At 36.7% G+C, this 27157-nt stretch overlaps 1 protein-coding gene and 1 long non-coding RNA gene across 4 annotated transcripts in view; one reads left to right on the forward strand and one right to left on the reverse strand.

The window, feature by feature from the left end:
* Positions 1-27157, forward strand: part of LOC139045133 (uncharacterized) — a 166074-nt gene that overhangs the window by 130967 nt on the left and 7950 nt on the right. Inside the window, exon 2 of the long non-coding RNA XR_011502916.1 lies at positions 13206-13328. This is a non-coding gene — a long non-coding RNA (uncharacterized lncRNA). The remainder of the gene's footprint in view (positions 1-13205; positions 13329-27157) is intronic.
* The window catches only part of CALCRL (calcitonin receptor like receptor), a 103495-nt gene that overhangs the window by 44274 nt on the left and 32064 nt on the right, over positions 1-27157 (reverse strand). The window lies entirely within an intron of this gene.

Here is a 27157-nt window from a genome sequence, read left to right on the forward strand (position 1 = left end):
GTTACTGGCATTTTCTCTTTCTAACTGCTAGCCTCACGGATCCTGTAAGTACTATTTTATTTTCACTTCTCAAAATTAAACAAAGTGGAAGATTTCTCTCTACTGCTAGAAACAAAATAATTTTTACACATGGAATAAAAAATAGCTTATTTCTAAATAGTCCTATGCAATTTGCCCAGAGAATCACCAACATAAAATAGAAATAATTTATCTCATCACAGAAAACTTTGAGAAATGAAGAATGTCTTAAAATCTCAAACAGCTTTTGAAATATAGCTTCCTAGTCACTCAGGGCTTTATGTAACATCATTCTGGTTTCATTTCTTAAAATCACCATAGATCCACACCACAAGTCATTTTTCATGGATCTGTGTTTCCAAGTTCATAAATTTCAACCAATCTTCTTGGCTTACTTCAGTGTAAAGGGATGTTTTATTCTACATAAAAATTATCAGTCAGTGTGACTTAATCAATACTAATTTATCAGAACACAAAACACAAATTCTGTAAATGCATCTTAATGCCTTACAAACTGGCTTCTTATCTTCCCAAAGTTTTATTATTCCTAAAAACACTTTCCATAAATTTATTTTTCTTTATAATAATTCTTATTTTTAGTTGAGTCACCCAAACATAATATTAAAAGTGTATGTTCACTCCAAGATTAAGAAAAAAAAGAAAACTTTCATCTTCCACTCCTCCATTCTCCATTTCCAAAGTATCTCGAATTTTTACAGGCCCTGAGCCATATTCTTTTCTCCATTTATTTACCCAGTCACTATAAAGTTGGCTAACAGAAGCATTTCCCCACATATCTAATTTGCCATTAAGTATCCTGAACCTTTGTTTGAGCAAAATGAGGCTGTTTCCTATCTAATACATGCCTTCTTTTATGGCGTATTGAACAAGCTACATTTCTCCTGAATCAAAGCAAGGAATAAGTGCTTTTCCCCAATTCCAATATTCCACACTTGTATGGCAAATAGAAACTTCTTTCTGTCATTCTATACTATGAAGAATACATTGTGTCACTGAGAAAAATGTCAAAGTACAAGATCCTGGTTACCTTTATTCTGTCCTCACTGCTTATTTTTTGGTAAAAGCTTAGACTTCATGCTAGAATTATTCATGCAAATTACTGTCTTTATTTCCAATAGAGTCTTTGAGAAAGAAATGTCAGTGTAAGATTTCAATTCCCCACTCCCAGCCTGGCCTAGAATGTCCCTAACACTTTCAATACACCAAGAGGTAAGAAAATTAAAATATAAAGAGACTTCTCATTCCTAACGATCCGTTACTCATGTAAGAAACTCAAACTATAAGTCCTTTTTTGTAATATCACTTGGAGCTTGCATTATTTTTCAGGCTATTGAATGAACAGGTACCAAATCACTGATGTAGTGTAAACCAGCGTTCCTCAAAGTGTGGGTTCACGGATCCCTGCTTGAGAATCACCACCAGAACTTGCTGAACATGTTAGAGTGTCTAGGCCCCACCACAGACCCTCTGAATCAGAATCTTCGGGAGATGAACTTGGGAATCTGCATTTTTAGTAAGCACCCGGGGAAATTCTTGGCCTGTTAGATTTTGGGAAGCACAATATAAATACATCATCCTCATTGGGCATGCTGAAACCTGGACAGACTTAAATTCATTCCTCTAAGTACTGACCAGACTACTTGAAAAAGAACTATCAAGTATAAATCAAGCAAAATATTCTGCAATGTTCCGAGGCACAATTAATGTCCCAGAACTCCCAGAACAAGTTATCCAAATATCTATTTTAAAACATATCATGTCATGTTGTAATTATTCCTTTGTGTGTCTGTTTGTGCCACTAGATTGTGAGCACAGTAAGAATAGGACTTGCATCATTACCATCTTGGTGACTCCAAACCCTAGCAGAGCCAGGGCATAAAGAGGTTACAGAGAAAGTGTATTTTGAGTGGATTACTTACAAAATGAATTTAATCAAATTGAAGAAACCTGGTGTTTTAGGATGTTCTTAATCCTCTCAAGCATATTATAATTTTCTGACACCTTTAAATAAATATCATTCCTGGGGCTGGCCCCGTGGCTGAGTGGTCAAGTTCTCGCACTCCGCTGCAGGCAGCCCAGTGTTTCGTTGGTTCGAATCCTGGGCGCGGACACGGTACTGCTCATCAAGCCACACTGAGGCAGCGTCCCACATGCCACAACTAGAAGGACCCACAACTAAAGAATATACAACTATGTACAGAGGGGCTTTGGGGAGAAAAAGGAAAAAAAAAATATATCATTCCTGGATTCTACTCCTAGAAATTCCGATTCAGTTCATCTTGATTGGGGCCCAGGGATAAGCATTTTTTCAGGTTTTCCAGGTGATTCTAATGTATAGCTACAATTGAGAACCAGTGGTACAGATGGAAAAGTCCTGTGGTAGGCAGAATAATGAGGCCCCAAATATTTGCATGCCTTAATCCCCAGAATCTGTGATTTTAAGGTTATGGACCTTAAAATAGAAAGATTATCCTAGATTATTGTGAATTATCCTGGTAGGCCTAAATGAATCATTTGAACCCTTCAAAGTAGAAAAAGAATGTTGAGGAGTCAGAGAGATGCAGCAGAAAAGAAAGCTGAAGAGATAACACGAGATAAGGAATTGATGCCCTGCTGCTGGCTCCGCCAGATCTATAGAACTATGAGGGTGTTGGTTTAAGCCACTAAGTTTGTAGCAGTTTGTTACAACTGTAGTAGAAGACTAATTACAAATCCTCACCTGATCAAGAATTACATTTTCTCTCCAAACTTAAGTGGTAAGTTTCTGCTTCTCACTGACTGGTCATCTCTCCCAACTTTGGAAATCATAGTGCAAGGCAGTCACATTAGCTAGCAGCATCTCTTTCCAGCTGCTCCTAAATTGCTTTGTGATTTTGAGAAAATCAATTCAACTCTTTTCTGCTTGGTTTATCCAACTAGAAAATGAGTACTGAACTTGATCTTTAGCTCTGTTTTCTATTGCATACTTGTTAGAAGATGTATGCTGGCATCAGAGAGACATCGCTTCAAATTCCAGTTCTTGCAGCACTTAACCTCTCTAAACCTATCTCCTGACAGGAAAATGGGTGTACGAACAGTGGCTCAATCAATGTGGCCTAGAATTTTTATAACTTGTCTGGTCAAGTTGTTTTATTTTTATTTTTTTAATTTAATTTTATGCATGTGTGAGGAAGATTGGCCCTGAGCTAACATCTGTTGCCAATGTTCCTCTTTTTGCTTGAGGTAGATTGTCTCTGAGCCAACATCCGTGCCAACCTTTCTCTATTTTATGTGGGACACCACCACAGCATGGCTTGACGGGTGGTGCTAGGTCTGTGCCTGGAATCCAAACCTGCGATCCCTGGACCACTGAAGCAGAGCACACAAATTTAACGGCTACACCACCCGGCTGACCCCTAGTCAGGTTGTTTTAAATGTTAAATTACATGACAAATATAAAGAACATGTTCATAATAAACTCCCAATAAGCATTAGCTATTGCTATTATCTGCATTATTCTATGATTCTAATTAGTTATGGCAATGATAATCTCAACTGAATGAACCAGGGAAGTACAGTATACATATTTTAGTGACTTGGCCAAGGTCCCCCAGATGCCTAGGGCTGACCCCAAGCTAAGAATTTAGATTCTTTCACTCTAAATTCAGGGCCCTTTGCCCTACACCATACTGACTCAGAGAACTGAGTCATTTATTTGGATAATTAAGGTTTAAAAAGGTCAGGATACGTTTCTATTTTGCTCATTCAGTTCTTTTGCCTAACTATCCAATTTTTTGCGTTTCATTTCACTTCTATTCATCAAACACATTTATATTTTTTCTTACACAATGTCTTATTTTAACTCATTTTCTTAGTAATGTTGTGATAGTAGATTTTTTCTAAACTTACATGAGTAAGTGGCTTGACAACTCAGACTTGCCATTCTGGTAAGTTACCAAAATAAAAACCACATATATTATCTTACTCTCGAGCATTTTAAAATGCATTTTAAATTAAGAAATCCTTCCAGGAATTCAGTTAGTCATCTTACCCTATTTATTGAGCATCTGCTTTTACCTAGTTGTGTAGGGAGATAAAAGTGAATATAAGTTAAGACTTCTGACCTCAACAAAAATACTTATCAAGTTGAAGAGCAGTAATCTTATGCTGATTTTAGAGGCTCAGTTCATTACTTTTAAACACAGCCCGTAGGACTCATTTATGAGGTGCTGAGGGGGATGATTTCACGAACATTTAAGACAGGAAGTTAGTCCTGGCTTCAGTCAATATGCTGTCATTCAATGAGCTTGAGCGAGTTACACCCCTCCCAGGTGTCTCTTTTATAAAATGAAAGAATAGGACAAGATCAGTTTAAGCCTTGGGTAGGGGTTCAAAATTTATGCAAAAAGAAAAAAGTGGTTGGCATACAGGAATACTTCTGTTCAAAATAACCCAAATCCACAACATCCTTGAAACTAAGTCATTCCTGACACCATCTTTTCTGGCTCAGGAAGACTTTCCGTGGGTCTCCTACCACCAATTGGCCCAGGAGTTTGAGCTGGAATTTGAAGACTGTGGACAATGGACCTTTTGGCTCCCTGAGTTTTCTTGTCACATTGGAGTTCGTGGAAAAGTTATCTAGGCCAAAACAAATCACATCTTGATTTCACCTCATCTTCTACTGCCTCCTTTTAGAACTATTCTTACATTTTAGAGGCCGTTTGGGGAAAGTCTAGCTCTCTCTTCTCCGCTGCAAAAAATCGAAATTAGAAAAGCAAACATACTTCTTCATAAGCTCCCTTGCCAGACTTCTCAGAATGGAATCTAATCAGTTCATCTAGGCCAAGCTAAACTGATTGCTGTCATCATTCGAATAGCCTTAACGCTCCTGGGACTGGAAACCAACAGTTTCTGAATTTTGGCTACATTGGGTTTTTATCTCTTTTGCATTTCACAGAAAATGACCTAGGTAAAAATTTAAAAATTACAGAGTGTCAGAAATTACAGGACATGTTAAGAAATGATTCAACAGTGCATAAATTCCACAAGGTAATCAATTGAAACAGTAAGAAAGTTTATTACATTTAGTTCATCAAAGTGAGAGGCTGCCCCATTGGTGTAGTGGTTGAGTTCATGCACTCCACTTCAGCGGCCTGGGGTGCACGAGTTTGGGGCCCAGGTGCAGACCTACACACTGCTCATCAAGCCATGGGCAGCATCCTATGTACAAAATAGAGGAGGATTGGCACAGATGTTAGCTCAGCAACAATCTTCCTCGGAAAGAAAGAGGAAGATTGGCAAGAGATGTTAGCTCAGGGTCTCTTCCTCACAAAGAAAAAAAATCATATGAATGACCGAGTATATAAGCACATCTAATAGCCAATTTTTAAAAGTCAACAAAAATTCTCATAAAAACCTCTAGAAGGTATTTTATTTTTAAAGAGACACCTGAGTTTAATTATGACTATTAAGTTCTACATGCTAAGAAAACATATATCGTAAATGGTGCTGGGTAGTATTGCCATAAACATCTTTGCTGCAAGCATTTTTGTTGCATAACTAATTGGCTATAAGGCAGTTTTGCCATAAAAGATTAAAAAATAACTGTTGAGAGATTGAGGTTTTTTTGTTTTTTGTTTTTTGGTGCCATTTTTCCATTGATGAATCAACCACCATTAGAGGTTAAAAAAAAATAGCTGGTCACCAGGTTTTTTTTCTTGTCGGTTTCTTTTCATTTCTCCACTGATGAAGTTCTCGAAGTTACTCCCATTTTTATGTGATATTAATCTTAGCTAGCCCTCATAATGGTCTACACAGTAATGAGCAGATGCTGGTCTTAAAACAGTTAGCGTTTCTTCCAGCTAGCGATGTTTTCTTGATGGCTTTATCAAGCTGACATGACAATGACGTGCCCGAAGAGTTGTTTTTTTATTTTGAAACATACTACATTGCAAGAGAATAAGAGAGCCAAGGGCCTCTTCTTTGAGGGCGCAGAGTTGAACCCACATTTCCCAAAGAACAAAAACACGTGCTTAGTTAAGTACTATCCACAAAAAAAATAAAATCAGTTTTTTGTGCAGTATTACCATGAATCTACGTACACGTTTTAAATGTATTCAAATATTTAGTATTTTGTAATAAAGTCTTTTTAATTTTATTTATTTATTCATGTTTTATTATGTCCTTTTTAATTAATATCTCTGTTATTTTTCATGATTTTATCTTTTATGGAAAAATTGCCTTACGGTCAATTAGTTATGTAACGAAAATGCTTGCAGCAAAGATGTCTGCAGCAAAGATGCTTGCGGGGAAACTACTGACCACGATTGTCAATATTGTCCTATTGACTAGTGAGACAGTTTTCTTTTTTCCAGAGAGATATTGAAATAAATAAAGTGACATTTGACTGATCTTCAATAATTAGCATAACAGAGGGACAACGTGTGATATCAGTTACAAGCAGAGGCGGTAGTTAGACTGGCTACAAATGTGAGTTAGCCTTCCTGATGTTAAGACCCAATTTGGCCTCACACTGGCAAGCTAAACAAGTTCTGTAAGAATAGTTTTCTCATTTGCAAAATAGTTCCTAAAGCAGAAGGCTATTGTGAAAATAAAATGAGATAGTGCACAAAAACCTTTTAGAACTCAGTAAATGTTAGCTACTATTATATCATGTTAAAATTTTTAGAAATATAAGTAAACTTATACATTTTAAGTTATTTGCCATAATTTCAATAGCATTATAAGTGAAAATTAACCCTCTATTTTAAGGTGATGGTCATATGCATCTTGGGTTTTTTTATCTTCTACAGAAATAATAAGATTTTTTAAATTCTATCACTTAAGTCAGTTAGGAAAATATCAAATAAAGCAAATAATAACAAGTATATTCCCAAATATGATGTCCATCTATGATGTTAATATCACTGCATATTTCCTAATATTGAGTTTATATAAACTAAAGCTCTGCGGATTGTTTGTATATGTTGTAATCAGTCACATCTTAAAGAGTATAACATGCTAATCCAATTAAAAACAAGATACAAAATTGCCCAGGTTTGACTTTAATTTTAGGTTGACGATGAAAGCTTTTACCAGCACTGTACTGGAACCCCAAAAAAAAGTTGACTCTGCTTACTTTCTAATCTAATGAACATTCCAGGTTGAATAACCATTAAAGAGAGATAATATTGTGATTAAATTTGGGACTTCATTTTACACTCTGAAGTACTTACTCACGGGAATAATCTTCCCATTGTGGACATAATTAACCATTTTCCGGTGATTTTGGTCACCCTCTTTTTATTGGAAAGAGGCAAGCTGCCAAACCCCAGCCCAAATAGTAAAAGGTGGGAGGGAGCCTAAAAAAAATGCTTTGTACTTGGTGGAGCGCTCTCCCTCCAGGAGATGTAATATGGAAAGAATTGCTTGCTCAAAGAGCATAGAAGCAAAACACATTTTTCTAGCCCTTTGGACTAAGAGCTTTACACTTATTTCCCTTCCACAAAGTTAGGAGTCAAAATCTATGTGAAAACATGCTTTCTTCCATAGACGATGAAATCAAAAAATATATAATTCTGCTGGAATTTTAACTTAACCTAGCAGTCCATCATCAAAATTATGGTATTTTTGGTATTTGGAGCTTTCAATCTTTCTCCAAAAAAATTTTATGTGACACCTTTTAGCATTTCTCAGGACTTGGGAAGCACACACACGCTGCTGATACTGTTGGTCCAGCACGTGTTCTTTTTTTCTCTGATGGAATGAACCTTTCTTCCCAATAGAGAATCTATTCCCTCTTGTTCAAGTGAGGCTGGCTTCCTGGTCACTGAGGTAGGAAGTGACTGAAATCTGGGCAGACTAGCACAGTCCTCTGATTTAGATTGGCGTAGGCATGGAAATGTGGTCCAAGCCACGCCATCAGAATTCTCCCTGGGACATCTCTGTTAGTGTTATCAGGGAAGGTTTTCTCTTTCTGCGGAGGTTGCAAAGCAAGGAGAGCATGATTATTGGGCTCCCCTCATGCATCCTTCCTACCACATGGAGAAAACCTATCCCAAAAAATGAAGTCAAGCAGAGGCTATCAGATGAGAGCTGGGGATTGGTGGAGACTGCAGGACGTTAGAGCCCTAGAGTCTGGCCACATCTGAAATCAGCTCCCATAATGGATTTCTTCATCCATGTAACCAGTAAGTTACACTTTATGCCTAAACAAGATTGATTTGTTGTTTTATCTCTTGCAACCAAAACATTTCTAACTAACACTACGAGAAATGCTGGTATAATGGAAAGATTACCAAGAAAATTCCATTTTCCATTCTACCTAGCTTACAGAGCCTGAATATTCTTAGGTTAGTCACTGCCAGGCCTCAGTTTCCTGACCTGTAAAATAAGATGACTTCAAGCTCCTTTCTATCTTGTAATCTAAGTATCTAAAGATTACTCTCTTTTACATCAAAGCAAAGCATCATTATTAATTCCCAAAGCATATTCCAAGCCCCGCTAATAGGAGTGCAGAAACTAACGTTTACACCCAAATGTATCTATGAGGTGATTATTTTCTCTAAATCTGAAATAGACTTAGCAGTATATGCTCTTGGATAATCTACAGCTAATATGTGCCTGTGGCAAGATATTTGCAGCCAGCTCAAAAAGTAATGCGACCCTTTGATGAAAACATATGAACAATTTTTTGTGACCTAGTGTTTGGCAATGTTTTTTAGATGTGATACCCAAAGCACAAATGGCAAAAAAATAGACAAATTGGACTGCATCAAAATTAGAAACTTTTGTGCAACAAATGATACCATCAAGAAAATGAAGCAGCAACTCACAGAATGGGAGAAAATATTTGCAAATCAGATATTTGACAGAGGACTTGTGTCTAGAATATATAAAGAACTTTGAAAAGAACTTTTACTACTCTATAATAAAAAAACAAACAACCCAATTAAAACATGGGCAAAAGATCTGAAAAGACATTTCTCTAAAGAAGATATACCGATGACCAATAATCTCATGATAAAAATGATCAACATCACTACTTATAGGGAAATCAATTCAAAACCAAAATAAGATACAACTTCATACCCACTAGGACAGCTATGATAAAAAAGAGACAGTAATAAATATAGGAAAGGATGTGGAGAAATGTAACCATTATATATGGCTGGTGGGAATGTAAAATGGCATAGCCGCTTTGCAAAACAGTTTGACAGTTCTTCAAAATTTTAAACCTAGAGTTACCATATGACCCAGCAATTCCATTCCTAGGTATACACCCAAGAGAAATAAAAACATATGTCCCAACAAACACTTGTATATGAATGTTCAAGCAGCATTATTATTTATTTGTTTTTAGGAAGATTAGCCCTGAGCTAACATCTGCCTCCAATTCTCCTCCTTTATGCTGAGGAAGACTGGCCCTGCTTAATTCAAGGATGGTGACAAGGCGCATGGGTCTGGGCCTGGGATCTGAACTGGCAAACCCCGGGCCGCCTAAGTGGAGCTCGTGAACTTAACTGCTATGCCACCGGGCTGGCCCCAATGGATCCTATTTAAAATTAAGGGAAGTTTTCCAGGTATATCACTATACCTTTTGCCTTAACTATATATAATGTTTATTTTTTTATAAATTAAAAGTTATTTCTGAAGGGAAATACAATATTTGCATATGAATTAAAAAGTAGTTTCTGAAAGCAAATTTCAAGGAAAGTGCACTTTTCCTTACAAATCAAAACAGTCCAAACATATAAAACATAGCTAAATTTTGTTGTTGTTGAACATGAAATTGAAGGAACGATTTAAACTTTCCATTCATGGGATGCTCTGTAAGCTAGGCAGGTTTTTTGGTCAATGTGTTTTGTTTTATAATGTGAACATATTTATCTCTTGACAAAGGAGAGAGAGAGAAAACTGGATGTTCTGCTCAGCATAATTCTTTCCTTAGATACACATGACTTTGCATTTCCTTTTTTTTCTTTAAAAAAAACAGCTTTATTATGATATAAATCACATACCATATAGTCTACCAATTTAAAGTGTATAATTCTATGGTTTTAGTGTATTCACAGGGTTGTGCAACTATCACCACAATCTAATTTTAGAACACTCCCATTGCCACTCTCCTCTAGCCCTAAGCAACCACTAATATGGTCTCTCTCTCTATACATTTGCCTACTCTGGACATTTCATATAAATGGAATCATACAATATGTGTCTTTTGTGACTGGCTTCTTTTACTTAGCTTAATGTTTACAAGGTTTATCCATGTTGTAGCATGTTTTAGTACTCCTTTTATTTTATTCCCAAATGATATACCATTGTATGGATATATCACATTTTGTTTATCCATTCATCAGTTGATGGACATTTGAATTGTTTCCACTTTTTAGCTATTAAAAATAATGCTGCTGGGGCCAGCCTGGTGGCACAGCGGTTAAGTGCTCACATTCTGCTTCGGCGGCCCAGGGTTCGCTGGTTCGGATCCCGGGTGCGGACAGGGCACCACATGACAAGCCATGCTGTAGTAGGCGTCCCACATATAAAGTAGAGGAAGATGGGCACGGATGTCAGCTCAGGGCTAATCTTCCCCAACAAGAAGAGGATGATTGGCAGCTGATGTTAGCTCAGGGCTAATCTTCCTTGGTAAAAAAATAGTATCCATAATTGTTTATCTTTTTTCTCCTGACAGTGATTTGTTGTTTTAAAGTTTGCGCAGTCTTTTATTTCGTTTTTCACAAGAGTAGAAAACTGACCACTTATATACAAATGCAGATATTTTTATAACATTTATGATATATTTTAATTGTGTTATTACAAACAATAACAACAAGAAAAAAACCATACAGGAATATTAGCAAGAAAGAGAAGAGAAATTATTGAACTTTAGATCATTCTTGGAAATTAACTTGGGTTAAAAATCTTATATCCTAATATTTCCCTTCTGAAGTTATTACTAGGTAAAACTAATTGTGTTATTACTAGGTAAAAGGAAAGTGCAGGAAAGATGGAAAGAAGAAAGTGACGAAGGAAGGAAGAAAAGAAGGAAGGGAGGGAGGAAAGAAGGAAGGGTAGGAAGGAAGGAAGGAAGGGAGGGAGGAAGGAAGAAAGGAAAACAGGGAGGGAGGAAGGAAGGATGTGAAGGAGGAAGGGTGGGAAAGAGGGAGGCTGGGAAGAAGGAAGGAAAGAGAAAAATCAATGTAGGTGTCTCAGGTAAATGCATAGTTGATTTAAAATTAACTCTGTTCTCCATTATTTTTATAAAGAAGCAAACAGAATGTTGATAATACTGAAATTTGTCCCTTGACAAGATTTCTAATTCTTACACCATTAAACATAATTCCATCTTAGTGTTTTTTAATATATTCATTTATTTATTCATTCATTCAAACATTTATTTGGAAACTGGTATATTCCAAAAGCTATGTTAATTACTCAGGATACAGAAATGCTATTATTTCTGCTCTCAGAAATAGTCAAAACCTTGTAGGGGAAAGCAGATTTACAAATATGGATAACGAAGTGTTATTGGTAGTCAATAAATATTTTTTAGTGTCTGATCAGATGGAATGATGCATTTTACATGGAAGTATATGTGTGTGTGGGTGGGTGTGTATGCATGTGGAGAGAGAGAGAAAGAGAGACATCGAGAATATGACACTTAAATGGAGTATCAAAAAGTCAGTAACACGGAAGTACCAGGTGCTTGAAAGATGCAGGTATGTTAAGAGATAAGGCTTTCCAGGAAGACAAGAAAGCAAATTAAAGATGGTATCTTTTGTCCTGTTGAAGAGTTTTGAATTAATGCTCTAGGCTAGAGATTTTCATGTAAGATGCCCCCTCTGATTGCTGGTGGTGGCAGGCAGGACAGCTGTACCAGCAGTGTTGAAGTTGAATCTAGACTCAGTGAGAGTCAACTGATGCTTCAGTGATGTCTGCCAGGGGCACCATCCTGAGAAGGAACGACATGTATTCCAAATATTTGCTAACCTGGCTGCAAATAATGAATAAAAATTGTGGGAGAACTCAGCAGTCCAGCACTATGACAAGATATTTTTTTTAGAAAATAGGATGATTAATTCAAAGACGGTGACAAGGAAAGTTGCAGAGAGACAAATCAGAATACTGCAGCAACTTCTAAGTAAGTGAGGCAAGAAAGTAATCCTGAAGGCTGGAACCTGGAACGAAGAATAACAACAGCGCGGATGGAGGAGGTCGGCCGCGTGGTGTAGTGGTTAAGTTTGCGCACTCTGCTTTGGCAGCCGGGGGTTCACAGGTTGGGATCCCAGGTGCAGACCTAACGCTGTTGGTCAGCCATTCTGTGGTGACATCGCACAGCTCAGGGACAATCTTCCTCAAGCAAAATGAGGAAGATTGGCAATAGATGTTAGCTCAGGGCCTCTTCCTCACACACACAATAATAATAATAATAATATTAATAATAGTGGGGATGGAGAGGAGTATTTAAAAGTTGGAGATATTAAAATGGTTTAATCTATGAGCATATGAGAACTTAGCAAATGTAAGAAACCTGAAGAGATTCCCCAAATTCTAACGTGAGCATCTGAGTAGGTTCTAATCACTAATATAGGGAATCTAGCAGCAGAAAAGGGGTGGTGGGAAAATTTTTGCATACAGATCAGACATTTTGAAGAAGAAAGTGTCTCGGAGTGTTTGTCTAGAGAGTTCTGGAGGTCAGTAAGGGAGAGCCTCAAAATAGAAAGTTCACTCTCATCATCATGTAATAGTAAATGGTGACATTTTGTCCAGAAAGACTGTCCGTCATGGGAAGGGAGTAGACAGTGTAGTCTAAGAGGTGTGTCTGTGAATTGAATTGGAGCACATTTCAAACCGTCAGTGTTTAAGGAATTCAAAGTAAGTAAGAAGGTGCAGTGATAGAGGACAGAGTTAGAACTTTCTAGGGACAAAGACCTAGAGACTCAAAAGCCTGGGTACAGAAATGAGCCAAGCTTGTGTGAGGGAAAGTGAAGGTGCAGGCCTGCAGGGCACTCGAGAGTCTTTGGGGGAATTAATGAGTAGAAAACTGCATATGGGATGGAGAAATTTGCTGGGCACACAGTCCCGTGATGCCCTCTACAAAGTGCTGTAAATTGCGCACATACCAAACACAGCTTATTTTTAATTATTTACCCTGTGACTAAGTCTGGGTTGTAATTTAAAAATAGATTTTCCAGTGCAGAAGAAGTCGCACAGGAAGAAGCTCTTTGCTGAATTAAGCCGTGCTTAAGTGAGAACCGCTGCTTCAGAACAACACGTTCTCTGTGAAAAAAGATGGCAAAGCCATTTCGGTGAGTCTAACCTTTGCGGAGTGCTATTATCAACTCAATTGTATGTTTTTTCCTGTTTCACAAACATGTTCCCAAAAGACTTTTAAAATAGCTTTCTTTCCTGCTAAATTGTTGTGCCAAGCACTTTTTCTGAATCTCAGCCTTAATGGATGAGGATGTGTTAAAGAAAAAATGCCCTGTCACGCTTGACATAGTGTATGTAACAGACCTTAACAACCACAGTAAAACATTTTCCTGACTTGACTGCTTCCTCTCTAAGTCTTAAGATGGTGCATTTTAGTGAAAATGCAAAATACCTTGAAGAAACAAAAGAAGAGACAATTGCCCCGAAAATTTACCATTTTAAAAAGTCAAGTCAAAAATCTGTCCTCTTGAGTAAGATTTTTTTCCCCAATAAAGAGGAAAAAAATCATTACGGAAAATAAGTCCTTTTTTTGTAAAAGTTAAAATACCTGAAAGAGAGTAACTTAATCCTATAGAATTGTTCCCTAGGTACCTAATAAGCCGTTTTCCGGGGGGAGGCGCGGGGAGAGAAGAGAATCACAACATCCTGAGGTCTGTCTTGGTCGCTTCAAATTAATCCTATGCATTGTTAGGGTTGTCATATTATGTGTGTCTGTCTTTCCAGCCAGAAGTGTTTCCCACCGAAAGTCTGTACAGCAATGTCAGCGGGGGAAAAAGCCACAGAAGAAGATGAAAGTAAATAAAAGATAGCCTGATGGCCACTTTGCTGGAGGCAAGGGCTGGAAAACTCACATGTGGCTTTCTGGGGCAGGAGTCAATAAGTCTGTCTGAATAGTATGCTGCTTTTGGCAGCAGATAACATTTTTTAAAAAAATAGCAGTAGGGGACTTGTATTGGCAAAAAAAAAAAAAAAGACAGGAAAACAGTAGAAAGCAAGATGCAGGAGAGAGAGGACAGGTTCTGCGTGGACAGGCGCTGGTTTGGGATACTAGCTTCGGGATTTCCTAACCGAGAATGTAGACGGAAATCAACCCTTGCCTGGGTTTCTGCGGCTCCCCCGGATGGGCGTGCCACAGGTCTCTCAAATATCCTGTGGGGCTTAAATCTCAGAACCCGAAATCACCTGTCACAATCTGCGAGGTGATAAGTATTTGAGAGGTAATGATCCCTCTCTTCCCTGCAGCAGAAAGAAAATGTCTTATTTTCTTAATTGGTCCCAGTGAAAAGACTAGCAATTTTGAATAAAATTGCGTGTGAATATTTAACTATGCCAATATTCTCGGCTTTCTGTCAAAGAGAACTTCATCGGCCACCAAAGGCATGGGATTTAACATATTCAAGGGAGAGTGACAATGGGTGTCATCTCCAAAATCACTTGTCTTCTCTTCATAGCTACTTTGCTTTGTGCATAACAGTGCTGACCCTTACTCTGTTAGGAGGTGCATATATATTACATATATATGTATTAGGTCTTTCTTCAAAGAATGGTAATAAACACCACGGCTCAAGTCTTCCTCATCTTTTCTTTGGATCTCTGACAATATTATTAAGGAAGTGAAGTCTTTTCTGCTTTGTCACAAACACCTACCCTAAGAAGACTTCTGTGTTTGTTATCAACTGTTGATTTTTATTTGCTTAATCATTTTCTGGATCAGGAACACCAGTGAAACTGAATGTCTCATATACCTTATCTGGATATAGCAAGGGGTTATTAGTTAGAGATAAAACGGTGCAAGGATATAAAATGTAACTGGTTCTAGGAGAAAGAAAGAAAAGCCAGAATGGTTATTAGTTATTTTGTTGTCCAAAATAATAATTAAGACATAATACATACATACAAAATAATTAAAACAAAATAATCAAATCAGTAGTGTTATTAATTTAATTAAACAAAAATTATTATTTATGTTTTAAAACATAATGTTGACTTTTAATATAAAATAGTACCAATGTTGGGCTATGTATTTATCACTTCTTTCGTATTGTCAAAATTTGATTCTGGACCACCCCACCACCATCCCCAGAGGAAAAAAAAAAACGTTATGTTCATGTTTGGCAAAGAAACAATAAAAACAAGACTTTATCATCTAAAATGACTTTTTAGGCTTGAAAATAATTTGTTGTACTGTAAAATTGCATATATTTTGATTTAGCTTTTACTATTTTATGAAAATTATTTGTAAGAAAACATGTACTTTTAAAAATTGGAAATTAATTCTTTAACTAGTGAAGATGTACAGAATATTCAATCCACAATTCAAACTTAAATTTCCTGCTAAACATCTTCATCATGAAAAACATCTTAGGAGAATTCTGCCTCTGTCTGATGGAAGGTACGCTGGCGAGAAAAAATACAACCAGGATGTACTGGATGTAACATTATTTGTTTTGTTTATTTATTTAGTTAGATCTATGGTCTTTTTAACTAACCGCTTCTTATAATGCTGTTGTTGGCACTTAGAGTCAGTGATCAGTAAATGTTTGAAAAAAGACATGGTTTGGTCCCCTTTTTCAGAGAGCGTGTATGTGTGTGCGCACACAGTTATAATATGAGAGACAGTGAGACAGGGAGAGGGAGCTAAAACTGGAAGACAGAAGGAAAGGTTTTCCTAGTTTATTGCCTAGTCAGGGAAGGAGTGATGGACTCAACATTATTAAACATATACATCAACTATTTAACTGGAAAATCTTTTAGTCGGATGTAGGAAAAGCAGAATTTTGGAAAAAACAGAGCTATTTTGTCTAATAATGCTAACGATGCTTTATGAAGGATCTGATTACTGTCTTTTCAGGACTTTGGCTCTCAAGAAATCCTCAAGAAATCCTATCTGAACTTCTCATTTCCTTTGACTTCCCTCCTCATTACCTCTGCTCCTTTTTTAAGCATCCTTGAATAGCGCATTATCACCCTAAACCTGGGTCTGTTTTTCTATCTTCCCCTCCAAATGTGAGTGCTATTTGAGGGCATTAGAAAGCATTGCCTTACTCAGCTGCAAGTCCCCAGGGCACTGCCTGGTGTGTCACTGAGTTTTTAAATAAATAAATAAATGAAATAATTATCTGCTACAAAATATGTGTCCATAGTTATAATAATTCACATTGTTTTAATGATTTACAAAGACTGATCACAGCAAAATTTATGTGTCTTACGAAGAGTAAAAGACTAGTTAAGAATGTTTGTCTCCACCACTGGTAAAATGAAGAAGAGACTTAAACTAGTCAAAGAAAGTGTTTTCTCATACTTTGAAGAAAATTTTAAAAGTTGGTAGGTGATAACATCATGGTAATCAAAACAGGAAAGTTATGAACATTTTCAAATGAACTACTTCTTTTAATTTTTAAATAGCACATTTTCAAAATTTTAGTCATGTATTTTTGCCTGTTAATCCTAGAAATCTGTGCTGACGTTGACTTTTATTCACTTCTATTTTAAGGGAAAAAAATCCAAATTTAAAAATAAGTGAATGAGAAGTCCTCGGGCATGAGGTGAGGACTGAGAGATATAAATATATACTGCTTGATATTAAAGCCTTCTTTAGCAATAAGCATATATTTAGGTAAAAAATTGCATTTAAAAAATTCAAATAGCATCAGGTTGAATGTGAATAAACCCAAGGTTCTAATTTTAACGAACCTGGAGATGGCAGCGGGAACAGATTGAAGGCTGGTTCTAATAACAACACATGTGGCCTAGGCTTCCTGTGTATAGCGCATTAAGGTTGCTAATATTCCACCTCTACATGTCATCTTGGTTTCCATCACCATGCAAGCTCTGTATAATTTGAGCAAAACCATTTATCTTTGGTAGTCTCAGTTTTGAGGTTGTTTTTTGTTTTTTTGTAAAATAAGAGTATTGGACTAGATTCTTAAGGTCCTTTTTTTTTTCTTTAATTCTATTATTCTGAGGGAAAAATATCAATTATATCCAAGACACATATATTAATGCAAATACATTAAGTATTGAAGCCCCCCCAAAAAAGGGGAACTTTTTCCCACTAATTTATTTCAGATATGCATGCACCAAAATATTACAGTTTGCAAAATAATGCTATTTTGATGTTTATTTACATAGTTAGAAAACATATTTGGATTTTGTTTTTTAGCTAATAGTGAGGTTTTTTTCATTTTTTTCTTTCTCCTAATGTCTTCATTAATAGATGAGTAAGGCAACATTTAAGAAGCATGACAATATATTTTAAAGTTTATTTAAAATATTGTTAAGAAGTAGAGAATCTAGAAATGAAATCCAAAGACGACTAACATGATATTCATAAAATTACGTTATGTACTATGTATCTTTCTTTTAAAAAGTTAGGATGATGCAGGACCCCAGACACCGGCTGCAGAAATAAACCAATGAATTCACTATGATCTTGCGCTGGAGTCCTCTGTTGCCTACAAGGGAAAACTTGAAAACTCTCTTCTGCAGCTGGTTGTTTCTGCTCTTGTGATAGTCCCGGACGGCGTTTGGACTTTATTGTAATTCACATACAAACCCTCCCCTCTCAGAAAAGCTACCAACAAAATTTTAGTAAAGGAAATGAAGTAATGTAATCATGGTATAGCGGAGTGAAATGATTATACTCCAGTGATAGCTAAAAAATAGCTAGATCAAGAAAAAAAATAAGATTTACAAATGCGGTTTTTTTCTTTAGGCTTTTTTTCCTGTTCTCCCTTCCTCTATGCTCTACACAATTTGTAATTAGAACATTATGTGGAAATATAGAATTTGCTTTTTCCTAAAAATGAAGTAGCAATTACATTTTAAAGAGGGCACAAATAAATTAATTCAGAGCACATAAAATGTTTCCAATTACTCTCGGTTAAAGGTCTGAAGTCTTTCCTCCTCCCCTCTTCTCCTCCCCATGGTTTTCTCCCAGGACTGTAAGAGTCACTGTGAGCTCTTTGTAAGAAATGTTTTACATGTGAATGCCTTTAATTGACTCTGTTTACCAAATAATGATGGATAATAGCCCTGAAATCCCTGGGAAAATGTTTATCACATTAAAGTCTTTTCCCCCCCTCCTCCTTTGGATCAGCTTTTCAAACAAATTTATTTGTTTTGATTCAGGAAATAACCTTAGTAGAGCCTCAGGATTTTCCTCTGGACCAACAAAGGAGATATTATTGTGATCTAAGCATCTGTCAGAGAGAGAGGGAGAGAGAAAGAGAGAGAGAGAGAGAATAGTCCAGATGGAGAAAGTAACATGGGCAAAAGAAGTAACAAAGACAAAGAGAAAAGCATGAATATCAAATGGGCAAAATATTTACATCTCAGAATTTCAAATTTTAAAGAGATTGAAACACTCATTCTGTTTTCCTTGACATCGTATATTACTATATGTGATTACTGTCAGCTGTTATATTTTAAACCTTATAAGGTAATTGCTATCTCTATCTGATGGTGGCTCTATCTGTAATGGTTATATCATACTTGTTCCAAGTTAATTAAATTCTATCAGCCCCACTCCCATAGGAGGAAAGCAAGAGAAACTTAAAGGACTATAATATTATTTAAGATGTTATTATTCACATAGCAAAAGGACAAAAGTGGGGCCAGATCAGTGGCGCAGCAGTTAAGTGCACACATTCTGCTTCAGTGGCCCGAGGTTCACCGGTTCAGATCCCTGGTGTGGACATGGCACCACTTAGCAAGCCATGCTGTGGTAGGTGTCCCACATAGAAAACAGAGGAAGATGAGCACACATGTGCACTCAGGGCCAGTCTTCCTCAGCAAAAAGAGGAGGATTGGCAGCAGTTAGCTCAGGGCTAATAATATATCCTATTTAGGGCTGATGTGACTATTACATGAGAAATTAGTATGTAGGGAGCTAAGAACATTTTCTGGCACACTAGTAAGCACTCAGTTAGTTATTATTATGAAACAAGTTTAATACTAGATATCATTAATTGTTGTCACCCGGCAGGAAGAATGGAAAGCACCACGGGCTAGCCCCATGGCTGAGTGGTTAAGTTTGCGTACTCCGCTTCAGCAGCCTGGGGTTCACTAGTTCAGATCCTGGGCCTGACATACACTGCTCATCAAGCCATGCTGTGGTGACATCCCACATAGAAGAACTAGAATGATTTACAACTAGGATATACAACTATGTACTGTGGCTTTGGGGAGAAAAGGAAAAAAAGAGGAAGATTGGCAATAGATGTTAGCTCAGGGCCAATCTTCCTCACCAAAAAAAAAAAGAAGAAGAAGAAGAATGGACTGGAAAGTACCATAACTCAATTGGGATTTCAGCATAACAAATATTTTATTTATGAAAAATTTCATTTATGGAAGGGAAGTTCTCTTTTCTCCTATGTTTTATTAGGGTGTGAGGATGGGAAAGTAGTGTAATTATAGTTATCTAAGAAAACCAATTAGCATATTTTTATCCAAAGAGGTTTTTAAATTCCTCAATATTAGTCAACAGTGTTTCATTCTTAAATGTAAAAGTAACTTTAGATATTAAAGTTATAAGTACATGACATTTTAAACCAACTGCTCACATATTAATGTAGGCAGCAGAGTGTCATAATGAAATCATTTAAAATCCACTTTTCATTGAGAGGTAATAATTATTAGCCACCAAATCTATAGAAGATTGAAAACACAATCTTTCTTTTATCATAATAGAATAAATAATGCCTAACATCAAAGGACATACGTGAATCTTGGCTAAAAATGGTATCTGACTGGCAACCTATGCAATGTATGCCATCTGCTATCTTTATGCCAGTTACACCTTGAATACACAGAAGTTGAAGAAACACACCTCAAAACACTGACATTTAAGACAGATTTTCCCAGGATGGTGGAGGCACTCCAGTTACTGTAGAGCTGGACCCAGAAACAATAAGCGCCTACCCAAAAACAGAAAGTTGACACACACATCATCCCAAATTCACTATCTTCTCTGAAACTCAGAGGATTGAGAGCTGTGCTCTTCAAGAAATTAGTAAGTGTGGGCGTTTTTGTTTTTGTTTTTGTTTTAAGGCAGCCAGAGAAATGTGTCTATTCTTTTTGTATTTTTTTACCATTCATCCAGGAATTTCATTTCCCAGAAAACAAGAAATACCCCTTGTTTGTTGATTGGTTGATTGATTGATTTGGTTAGGAGTAGACACAGGTGCTATCTTAATAATCTCTGTGGTTAAGTGTTAATCCCATAAATCCAGCCCTATAGGGAAGGAGTGAAGTAGCAAGAGGCCTGGTAGCAATATATTGAAGTTCCTGGAGAAAGAGGTTTTTATGCATTCTATTGGTCAAAGTGTGAGAACTCCAGATGATAATATTTGGGATAGAGAATATGAGACAATTCTACACTAGAAAAATCTAGACAAATGCTGAGATAAATGCTTCCTAAATGTTGAGACTTTGGTTAAAAGCTATGTGTATATGCCTGTCTTTGAACTTCTGACACGAAAAGGGGTTTTGATGAAACCCTAGAGAACAGTGAGCATAGTCAAAGTCAATACTCAAAATGTCTGTTGGCAAGCAGATGTATCTTCACATTATGATCAGCAAGAAAAATAAAATAAATGATTTTTCTAAGGGGCATTATTGCAAAATATTGAAGGATTAAGGAAAGAGAAACATATCTTTTTGAAGAATCTGAGGAAAAGTATAGATCTGAAAAGTATACTTACTGACATAGAAAACATTTTTATAGAGTCTTGCAGCTTCTAATAGTGTCTATGACAGGAAACTAGTAGTTTCTCTGACGTCAACTTGGCATTCAGCCATGAAAAGTCTTTTAATTGTGAATGATTTATAAAATATTTGGCTTAAAAATTCTTTTTTGAAGGGCTGATATGTAAGAAGCTTTTACATAACAATTTAAGTTTGGGAGTAACTGGTATATTGAAGATATGGATTATTATTTTTTAAATAGGGAACCAACTTAGTTATTACCCAGGATAACTTTAAAATTTTTCAAGTAACTCTTACCTATTTCAATGCCATATTCTTCTGTGAAATAATTTCTTAGAAATTGTTAGCATTATGAACTAAATTTTTCCCCAAAAAATTCACATATTTTTTAAATTAACTAAATGATTTTTTTGAGGAAGATTGCCCTGAGCTAACATCTGCCTCCAATCCTCCTCTTATTTGCTGAAGAGGATTAGCCCTGAGCTAAAATCTGTGCCCATCTTCCTCTGTTTTATATGTAGTACGCCTGCCACAGCACGGCTTGATAAGCAGTATGTAGGTCTGCACCTGGGATCTGAACTGGCAAACTCCAGGCCACAGAAGTGAAGTGCATGAACTTAATTGCTATGCCACTGGGCCAGCCTCCAAAAATTCATACGTTGAAGCACTAAGCCCCAACACGACTCTATTTAGAGATAGGTTCTTTAAGGAAATAATTAAAATTAAATGAGGTCATCATTGTGGGGGCCTTAATCTAATAAGACTAATGTCCTTATGAGAAGAGAAAAAGACACTAGGGATGCTCATATACAGAGAAAGGCCATGTGAGGGCACAGTGAGAAAGTGGACATCTATAAGCTAAGAAGAGAGGGCTCATGAAAAACCAAACCTGCCAACACTTTGATCTTGGCCTTCCAGCCTTCAGAAATGTGAGAAAATTAATTTATGTTGTTTAAGCCTTCTGGTGTGTGATATTTTTATATGGCAGCCCTACCAGCCTAATACAGCTGGGTTGAGTCAGTTCTTAGAGCTTGACTCTAAAGTACAACCTGGAGAAAAATTTCCAAGAATTTTATAAATGGCATTGCAAAAATTATCTCAATTTAAACACTGTCTTATTAATGAATAGGCCATTTCATTTACTTAAAGTTAGGGCAAAGAAATATATCTTAATTTGCAAAAGAGCTATTTATGCTAACTAAAGAAAATATTTACTGATAACTGAGGAATGACATCAGCATCATGACAGAGTGAGTTCTTCCCTTAGTCTCTTCCCTCCAAGTCACAACTAAACAGACATTAATTAACCAGCAGAGGATTCCCTGCACAGCACAACAGGACTTCTGAGAGCCTACACAGCTATACATTTGAAGATGGGTAGACTGGATCCCTGGAAGGCAGTGGAACTAGACGAGTGCACTCCTCCCCCTCCCCAGTGGCAGCAAGCCAGGTCATGGATCCCTACAGTGGCCAGTGTGACTGTAAGAGGAGGTGGGGATGGCCCAGCCTTCACAAATGCTTTCAGGGGTGCAGCCCAATCTGTGAGAGTGTCCACTGTGCTACAGCAGCACTGCTGATGGGAACACTTTACACCCAGTGGTGCAGGCTCAGGGCTGTGAAGGCACCTGCCCACTGAGCACAGTGCAGGAGGGAAGGTGCCCTGCCCACTCAGAAGGCACCTCTGCCTGTGGAGCACAGTAGCTCACAGAACCCACCAAGTGAGGGCTCAGCCCATGTGAAGGCTCCCTTCCTGCCTAGTGTGCAGCAGCTCAGCTGGTTCCCTGCCAAGCACAGAGGCCTCATCTACAGTGCCCAATCCACTCAACTAGCACAGAGGCCCTGCCCACGTGAGTGCAACCTGCAGAGCAGCTACAACCAGGCTGAGCAAATTCAGAGTAGCAAAACTTACAACAGTCAGGGCAGGATCAGAAAACACAGCTCTTGCTCCTCCCCAGCAGTAGCAGGTGGAATCTGTGATCTGATACTACCAAAAATGTGCCAGTAAAGGATCAATTCTTCCAACACCATGAAGAACTCAGTAACACTTCAGAGCAGAAGGAAAATGACGATTTTCCAGAAACCAATCCTGAAGTTACAGAAATGTATAATCTAAATTTCAGAGAATTCAAAATAACTGTCATAAAGAAACTCAATGAGCTATAAGAAAACTCAGAAAGACGGTTCAATGAGCTTGGGAATAAAACTAATGAGAATAAGGAATACTTCAGCAAAGAGATTGACACTCTAAAAAAAACCCAAGCAGAAATTCTGGATATGAAGAACACAACTAATGAGATAAAAAATAATCTAGAAACCATAAAAAACAGACTTGATATTACGGAGGACAGAATTAGTGAATTAGAGAACAGAAATATAGAAATGCTACAGGTAGAGGAGGAGAGAGAGCTAAGATTTTTTAAAAAATGAAGAAATTCTTTGAGAAATATCTGACTCAATTAGTAAAGGCAATATAAGGATTATGGATAATCCAGAAGAAGAGAGGGAAAAAGGAGCAGAGAGCTTGTTCAAAGAAATAATAGCTGAGAATTTCCCAAACCTGGAGAAGTAACTGGACTTACAAGTACATGAAGCCAATAGAACTCCTAATTACATTAATGCAAAAAGTCCTTCTCCAAGGCATATAATAGTAAAACTGGCAAATGTCAATGACAAAGCAAAAATATTAGGGGCGGCATGGCAGAGGAAAATAATCTACAAGGAAACTCTATCAGGCATTCAGTAGATTTCTCAGCAGAAACCTTATAGGCTAGGAGAGAATGGAATGATGTATTCAAAACACTGAGAGACAAAAACTTCCAGCCAAGCATACTCTATCCAGCAAAACCATCCTTCAGATATGATGGAGAAATAAAAGATTTCCCAGATAAATAAAAGCTGAGAGAGTTCATGACCACTATACCTCCCTTACAAGAAATAATGAAGGAAGCTCTCCTACCTGTAATAAAAATACAAAGATTTACAAAGCTTTGAGCAAGGAGATAAATAGACAAAATAAAAAAATTGCAGATCTCTATCAGAACAGGTTAAAACAATTATAATGTAAAATATAAAGGGAAGGAAAGCATAAAAACTAACTATAAACACTCAATCACAAAATCACAACACAAAAAAGAATTTGTGACAACAACAACTCAGAATGGAAAGACAAAAGGGAAGGCATGTCTTTAGGTTAATGGAAATAGGAGTGTATCAGAAAATGGGCTATCTTTTCTATGAGATCTTTTATACAAACTTCATGGTAACCACTAAACAAACAATCAGAGTAGAGCCACAAATCATAAGTAAAGAGAAAACTATCAGAGAAAACCACCAAACTGAAATGGCAGTCAGAAATACAAGAGAAGAGAGACAATGGAAATATAGAACAACAGGAAAACAAAAGAAAATGGCAGTATTAAGCCCTCATATATGAATAATAACTCTAAATGTAAATGGATTGAATTTTCCAATCAAAGCAGAGTGACTGGATAGATTCAAAAACAAGACCCAACAACATGCTGCTTCCAGGAAACACATCTCAGCTCTAAAGACAAACACAGGCTCAGAGTCAAGGGGTGGAAGACAATACTCCAAGCAAATGGAAAGTAAAAGAAAGTAGGTGTTGCCGTACTTATATCAGACAAAGCAGACTTCAAGATAAAAAAGACAATGAGAGACAAGGAGGGTCAGTATCTAATGATAAAAGGGACATTCCACCAAGATGACATAACACTTATGAATATATATGCACCTAAGACAGGAGCATCAAAGTATATAAGGCAACTACTTATGGACCTAAAGGGACAAATTGACAGAAACAAAATAATAGCAGAGGACCTTGACATCCCACTTACATCAATGGATAGACCAGCTAGACAGAAATTTAACAAGGAAATGGTGGTCTTAAGTGAAACACTAGACTAGATGGACTTAATAGATATATATAGAACACTTCATCCAAAAACAGAACAACACACATTCTTCTCAGGTGCTTATGGAACATTCTCAAAGATAGACCATGTGTTGGTTAACAAAGCAAGGCTTAATAAATTTAATAATATTGAAGTCATATCAAACATCTTTTCTGACCACAATGCTATAAAACTAGAAATCAACTACAAGAAAAAAGTTTGGAAAGTCACAAATATGTGGAGACTAAACAACATGCTACTGAACAACCATTGGATCATTGAAGAAATCAAAGGAGAAATCGAAAAATAGCTGGAGACAAGTGAAAATGAAAATATAACATACCAACACTCATGGGATGCTGCAAAAGTGATTCTAAGAGGGAAATTCTTAACAACACAGACCTACCTCAACAAACAAGAAAAATCTCAAATAAGTAATTTTAAACTACACCTAACAGAACTAGAAAAAGAAGAACAAAGCCCAAACTCAGCAGAAGGAGGTAAATTATAAAAATTAGAGCAGAAATAAATGAAACAGAAACAAGAAAACACTAGAAAGGACCAATGAAACTAAGAGCTGACTCTGAAAAGACAGACAAAATTGACAAACCCTTAGCCAGACTCACTAAGACAAAAAGAGAAAAGTCTCAAATAAATAAAATTAAAAATTAAAAAAGAGAAATTACAATGGATACCACAGAAATACAAAAGACTATGAAAAACTATATGCCAACAAATTGGATAACCTAGAAGAAGTGGATAAATTCTTAGACTCGTACGACCTCCCAAAACTGAATCAAGAAGGAATAGAGAATCTGAATAGATCAATTATAAGTTAAGAGACTGAAAAAGTAATAAAAAACCTCCCAAAGACAAAAGTCTAGGACCAGATGTCTTCTCTGGAGAATCCTACCAAACATTCAAAGAAGATTTAGTACCTATCCTTTGCAAACTACTCCAAAAAATTGAAGAAAACAGAATGCTTCCTAAATCATTCTATGAGGCCAAGATCACCCTGATCACAAAACCAGACAAGGACACCACAAAGAAGGAAAATTACATGCCAATATCACTGATGAACATAGAGGCAAAAATCCTCAACAAAACACTGGCAAACTGGATATAGCAGTATATTAAAAGAATGATACACCATGATCAAGTGGGATATACACCAGGGATGCAGAGATGGCTCAATATCCACAAATCAATCAATGTGATACACCACATTAACAGAACAAGGAATAAACATCACATAATTATTTCAATAGATGCAGATCCAACATCCATTTATGATAAAAACTCTCAATAAAATGGGTATAGAAGGAAACAACCTCAACATAACAAAAGCAATATATGACAAACCCACTGCCAACATCATAGTCAATGGGGAAAAACTGTGAGCCATCCCTCTGAGAACAGGAACAAGACAAGGGTGCCCACTTTTTCCAATCCTATTCAACATCATACTGGGGGTTTTGGCTAGAGTAATTAGGCAAGAAATGGAATAAAAGATATCCAAATTGGAAAGGAAGAAGTGAAACTCTCACTGATCGCAAACAACATCATTCTATATAGAAAACCATAAAGAATCCACCAGCAAACTATTAGAAATAATCAACAACTAGAGCAAAGTTGCAGGGTACAAAATCAACTTACAAAAATCACTTGCATTTCTATACACTAATAACAAACAGAAAGAGAACTCAAGAATACAATCTCATTTACAATTGCAGCAAAAATAATAAAATATCTAGGAATAAATTTAACCAAGGAGGTGAAAGACCTATACATGGGAAACTATAAAACACTATTGAAAGAAATCAAAGAAGACAAAGAAATAGGAAGATATTCCAAGCTCAGGGATTGGAAGAATAAACAAAGTTAAAATGTCCTTACATGAAGCAATCTACAGATTCAATGCAATCCCAATCAGAGTCCCAATGATATTCTTCATGGAAGTAGAACAAAGAATGCTAAAATTTATACAGAATGACAATAGACCCCAAATAGCCAAAGCAATCTTGAGAAAAAAGAACAAACTTGGAGGCATCAGAATCTCTGACTTCAAAAGGTACTACAAAGCTATAGTAATCAAAACAGCATGGTACTGGCACAAAAACAGACACACAGATCAATGGAACAGAACTGAAAGCCCAGAAATAAAACCACATATCTGTGGACAGCTAATCCTTGACAAAGGAGCCAAAAACATACAATGGAGAAAGGAAAGTCTTCAATAAACACTGTTGGGAAAACAGGAGAGCCACACGCAAAAGAATGAAAATAGACCATTCTCTTATACCGTA

This window comes from Equus asinus, chromosome 4 (genome assembly GCF_041296235.1).
Source record: "Equus asinus isolate D_3611 breed Donkey chromosome 4, EquAss-T2T_v2, whole genome shotgun sequence".
In the NCBI taxonomy this organism is placed as follows: domain Eukaryota; kingdom Metazoa; phylum Chordata; class Mammalia; order Perissodactyla; family Equidae; genus Equus; species Equus asinus.